Here is a 6,397-nt window from a genome sequence, read left to right on the forward strand (position 1 = left end):
ACGGCGTGTATATACACGACACCATATGGATGGTTAAAATTTATGATATTGAACTCAACATGTAAATGTTTGAGATAACATTGTGTACTTGACCGCTGTGTATAGAAGAATTTCTTAAAAAAATTTAGAAATATCATCGATGTATGTGAAGGCACAACGAACACGAGTAGCATTTTCCAACCACATAACAACACGTAGCGATGGTAAATGTGTAAGCGGAGCAAGCTATACTAGCTTGCATGAAGACTAGCCGAAAATAACTTCATATTACCAATAACACATTGTTTGAGTAGCTACACATTTTGAGTCTGAATTTTCTCCAAATCATCAATTTAGTGACAAGAATAAGCTTGACGACATAAGTTTTCGCAGATTCTCATGTAAACCTGTAAAACACATCGGGTGGATTACTTATCACAAAGTCACGTGTTCAATGTTATATGAGGAAAACATTGCTACTATTTTTTTGGTGACAGAATTAATGTCAAGGAAGGCTACGTAAATTTAGTTGGTGCGGCAAATGTTGAATGTCCGGCCGGGAGGAAGCGTTCAAGAAATTGAAGCTTGAGAAAGTTCGAGAGGTTTGGGAGTTCATCATTTGTGAGAAATGACAACTGATGCTCTTGATCAAAGAATTTCTCATTTAAGAAATTGTGTGGAATGATCGTTGGAACACCACTGTTTCCATTGTTTTGCATGCTATGCGAATGTAGAGCATTGTCGACTGGAAGAACATCATCAGTTGATCAAAGAAGCTAGGCTGATACTTCAGTTGTCTCTCTGGGCTGGGATATCGATATTGCAGTCTCCAGAGGGATCCACTAATTTACAATCAGACGTATAGTTTTGGGTCAACAATTAAGCCCAAACCTCAAATTGCAGATATCAACGTCATAATAAAAAATCCAAACTCTATTATATTGGAAGTGGGTTCTTACTACAAACGCAACAAACGGGAGATGAGTATGACCAATTTTAATTCGAACAAACCAATTAGTTCGACTTCATCCATCGCTTCTGTACCATTTTCCATTTTCTCATCGAATTGATCATCAAAGAACAATGCATTAGATACTCTTCGGATGGACCGCCTTCAAAAAGATGAAATTTTTGAACAATGCATTTGATAGGGCCAGAGGAAAGGGCCTAATGTTGTTAATGTCGAGCCCAATGGGGTTATGTTGGGGAGCACCCAAAATCTTATCTACAGACGTAACATGGCCTGTCCGGTAACCTTTTTGAAAACGATTTTTAAAAATAAAAATAAGAAATGAGATTGTTATTTTCAGTTTTAGAAATGTATCCAGTAGTTAAATGTGATTTTTTATTTTTTTTATAAACTAAGAAAATGAAAAAGTGAAAACGTCAAATTGATGTTTTTAATTTTTCTTTGTAAAAGTTGAAAAGATTTTCATTTTTCATTTCCCACGTTTTCAAAAATTTCTCACCGAAAACATTTTCATCTCATTTTCATTTTTAAAAATAAAAATAGAAGCTTGAAAACGTTACCGAACGCCACATTAGATTTTCTACTTTTCAAGTCAATACCATAAAATCATAAATCATACTAGCGAATTTTGTAGAGTCATGGATTATTGAAGCTAAAATGATAGAGAAAACGTAGAGAAGGCGATAAATCAGACTACATCGTGTATTCAATCGTATTATCGTAATATAAGAATTACAAGCAACTTTTTTTTGGTAAGCGTAGAGGAACTAATGAGCTCATCGTCCCCCCACGACAATTTATTGATAAAAAAAATGTACAAGAAGCTGGAGGACTAGGCCACTACCAACCATATAGTACAAATAATTAACCTCTTTTGTAGAGGAACAAGTAATCACATAAAAACATCAATGAACACATGACAAAAAAATTAACAAATACGAAAATTCGGGAGACCAAGTGCATCTCGCTGACAATAATCAACGATGGAAGGATGAGGAGAATCATCCCACCATGACATGCCAGTCAATGACAACCCAATATTAGCAAGCGCATCCGCCACTTGATTACTTTCTTTGAAAATATGAGAGGACCGAAAATGCATCTGTGAGATATGGTGCAAGCAATTACTCCAGGCCACCCATAACTGCCAAGGAACAAGATGAGGATCCCGAAGATATTGAAGGACAAGAGTCGAGTCCACCTTAAGCCATATATGTTTCCATTCTCTAATTCAAGCTAACTCAATAGCTTGGATTACTGCCATGACCTCAACCTCAACGGAGCTAAGTAAATCAAGATTAGACGCAAAAGCATCAAGAAAAGAACCACGAAAGTCACGAAAAATACCATTGTATCCGGCTCGTCCTGATATACACTGTCACACACCATCAATATTAATTTTCACCCACCCAAGGATTGGAGGATGCCAATTAACCTCAATAATACGAGGAGCTCTTCGTGGACGACATGAAATATTATAATTCTTCAGGACCCGCAACTCCTCCAAAGAGTTGAACATACAACCTGTAGTTAATCTACTAGTAGCTTGTATGTGCCCCAAAATAAGCCTATGTAAAGCATCCACACCAATGAAACGACCATCATGCTTCATTATGTTCCTTGCCTTCCAAATAAGAATTACAAGCAACTGACTGAACTATGATTGAAAAATTTAATGTGATTAACACGTTTAACTGGTATGAGGCACAATATTTACCATAGATTTAACTGGTGTTGATTGCGTTGAGCTTCCATTGGTTTTTGATACCAACAGAAAATGACACCATATATACGAAAACAATCGAGTAGCGCAAAATGTCACCCTCAACTGCGTACAAGTCGATCAATCATCGTGTCATTCCAACCCTGAACCACCACCACCACCGTCGCTGTCCATTCTTTCGAAAGCCACCGTCAAGGGCCTCAGGAGCATCTAGTTCTTTGGGGACAAAAACTTTGAAATGAAGGGTAAGGAAAAGTTCCACACTAGCTAGCTAGATAAGTGCATAAGCACAGGCGACAGGCTCACAATAGATATATATGCTCGTGTAAACCGCACTATCGCGTGATTCATGCATCTCAAAGGTGTCTTCTATTTGTAGGAAAAAAGAAAAGCGCGCTGTTTTTAGCAACTAGTTGAGGATTAAGAATGATGATCGAGAGCGAAATCCATCATATATATTCATTGGCCTCCTCCTTAGAATCTGGAGATTTCGCGCCCCTTTATTGAGACGTGCACTTCCAAAACGTTGCCTGGATTTTGATTTGAACTACCATCAGATACATGCTATCTCTAAATTTATGCTATCATTAGCTTATTGTTTTAGCATCAACTAACTTTGATTGCCCTTTTGATGAACCCACGCAAAATGGGTGGTACTGCTTTGTTGCTAAAGATTACTAGGGGTTCTTTTTGATGGGTTGTTTGTTTACGATTCAACTTGTTGATTATCCGAGATCAGAAAAGAAAAAGAAAAAGAAAAATACCCTATCAATCAGCTATTAAGCAGGGATTGAAGTTGCATTAGTGGAAGAGGTGAAATCTTTATTTCACTTATTATTCCTTCGGTAATCGGTACTCTGAACATATAGCTCTAAGAAATGTAATCAGACAATGCATATTTTAGCTATGAAGACGCTTATATTTCATGCATTTTAAATTTGCGTTGAGGATAGACTACAATGGTTATCCGATGTACTTTATGCTAATGTACACTTATATCATTATATGTATCTTAATTTATGCAATAAGTTCTTATAAAAAATAAAATACTATAAGCAGGGATTGAGCCATTTGATTCGGATTGTCTAAGGCTTAGTTTGGTATGGGAAAATTCTACAATGTGTTAATGCATGTCATGCATTAATTTGGTCCTAAAGTTGTAAAATTGGTCGTTAAAGTAGTAATATTAGTCCATAAAGTTGTAACTAAGTCCTTAAAGTTGTAAAAACTCATATTTACAACATTAGTCCTCTAAGTGGTAAAATGTGTCTTTAAAATGGTAATTGAGGTCTCAAAGTGATAAAAAAGAGTTGATGCAACTTTGAGGACTCAATTACCACTTTAAAGACACATTTTACCACTTAGAGGACAATGTTGTAAATATGAGTTTTTACAACTTTAAGGACTCAATTACAACTTTAAAGACTAATATTATTACTACTTTGATGACTCATTTTACAACTTTATGACCAAGTTGATGCATGACATGCATACATCAACACACCAATTTTTTAAAAACTCAGTTCTAAATAAGCAACCCCTAACCTGTTTTTTAAAATCGTGGTTATTTAAACTAAAAAGTTTTTAATATGCAGGTTTTAAGATTTTACCAAACAAAAAATCTATTTAAAATAGTGATCATCAGTGATTTTAATTCCTAAAACTCAATACCAAACTAGGCCGAACCGTAGTCAGGGATCTTTACTACATCTGTTTCTATGGCTGGCCTAGGGCATCGCTGTTTTAGGATTTGTCTGGATTCTCCATTTCATCATACTTATATGTCGTGAAACAAACTATTAGCTTGTTGGTCTCTTATTCTATAATTTTAGAGCTTCTTATATATGTAGGATTATACTTGATTTCTGTATGAACAAAAATTATTATCAAACTTCATGAAAAAGATCTAGATTTTATAAGATAAACTAAATGACTGAAAACTTAATCCCAAAACGAAGTACGTAGACACAAGCTGAAGATCAACCAAAACAAAACTGAAATCTTGATGGAATATATTGAAGTTACAAAATGTCAAAACATGTCAAAACGATCTGAAATGACGATGTTATTGTCTCGTGGCGCGATGATTGAACATATCAAGATGTTGACTTCTTTGCAGCATCATCACACACACATAGCCACTGTGGGGATAACCCATTAGCGTCATAACAACATACCTTTTCTAAATCTCTCCCAGAAACTTTATATAAACAAAGCTGATGTGCTTGCCTGGACAGCATTGCACTTCTGCGACTTGCCACTATATAAACACCAGTACAAGCTAATATGTATCATGCTTATCAGCTTATCTCATCCACAAAGGTGTCTCCATTTTATGGGGTACACTTTGCATTTCTAGCCTAACTTGTTGGCATTTTGCAAGAGGTGGAAGACATGACATATCATGAAATATGGAGGCTTGAGAGACCAAATCATAAAAAGAAAACATCCGTTGCACTACGTTTAGCAATGTATCTTCAAGTCATTACATCATACTATGTAATAAAAGGAAATGTGGCCAATTATAAGTGCTATTGAGACAAATGCTGACCTATTCCACATTCCCGGCCACTATAAGCTAATAGAATCTAATGCTTGATTCAAATCCACCTAAAGTGAGAATTTAAGCAAATAATTAAGCTGAGGTATATATGATGATTCCTCATTCCTCATATGAATCTAGTACTTCCCATAATGCAAATTATATAGAACTAAAAGACAATAAACAGTAGCAACCAAAAGATTGAGGACCAAGCAAAGTGGAAGTGATCATCAACAGGGTTGTTCATATAAATTCCAGTATTTTTCTAATCATTCTAATCTTTGATTGCAATCACTCTCAGAGTCTCAGTACTCCTTCTCTGACCTATCTCCAGTATTAAAATGAAGGAAAACAAAATCCCACTGATGTATGGCTGATGATGATCAAAAGTCACATATATACTAGCTATTTGCCTATTTCTAATAATCTATGTGCATGTTTTAGATATTTGGGAAATAAAGAGGCTAGTTGTCATTAATATATGATCATTTGCTTGCTTAAAGGAGTAATCAAAACCTAATTAGGGTAAGCTAATCAGTGATAGAAAAAGTTTTCCACACCGTCCCAAAGCTATGGGGCCGTTATTCCATTAAAAGTTCCTACAATTCATTTGATCTCTTCCCCCCGCCACCACTGCAAAATGCATATATTTTACATATTAGTATCTCTAAGAACAACTATTCGGTAATTATGAACGTACTATCAGGTCATTTGAAATTGATTAAGAAAGTTCTGGCAGCCATGGTTAAGTAAAACCGTACCATTAGTTTAGAGAAAGCAAAACTTAATCAAGATTATCGTGTTACATTCTTTACATTATCATTTTATGGTCGACATAAAATGAATTGAATCAATTCATAGCTAGAATAGGGTGGTAGAGAGATACCGTCATGAATGTATATACTTTGCCACATGTCAACTTGCGAGGACTAGCTACATACCGGCCGGTATCTAAAACCCTAATGCACTTGCAAAGGTATGTGTGTGATTTGGACATCAAATATTGTTTTTGCTTGAAGTTTAATTATCTTCGACTATGCATCTGGTGCGTGTCTTGCTTTCCTGATCATAACTCATAACCAGGTTAATTCATCATCGACTATGCATCTGGTGTACTTTTGATATATTTACATAGAAATTGTTGAGCTCGGGTTTATTTGGCATGCAACCATCTCTCTCTCTC

The sequence above is a fragment of the Fragaria vesca genome, linkage group LG3 (genome assembly GCF_000184155.1).
Source record: "Fragaria vesca subsp. vesca linkage group LG3, FraVesHawaii_1.0, whole genome shotgun sequence".
NCBI lineage: Eukaryota > Viridiplantae > Streptophyta > Magnoliopsida > Rosales > Rosaceae > Fragaria > Fragaria vesca.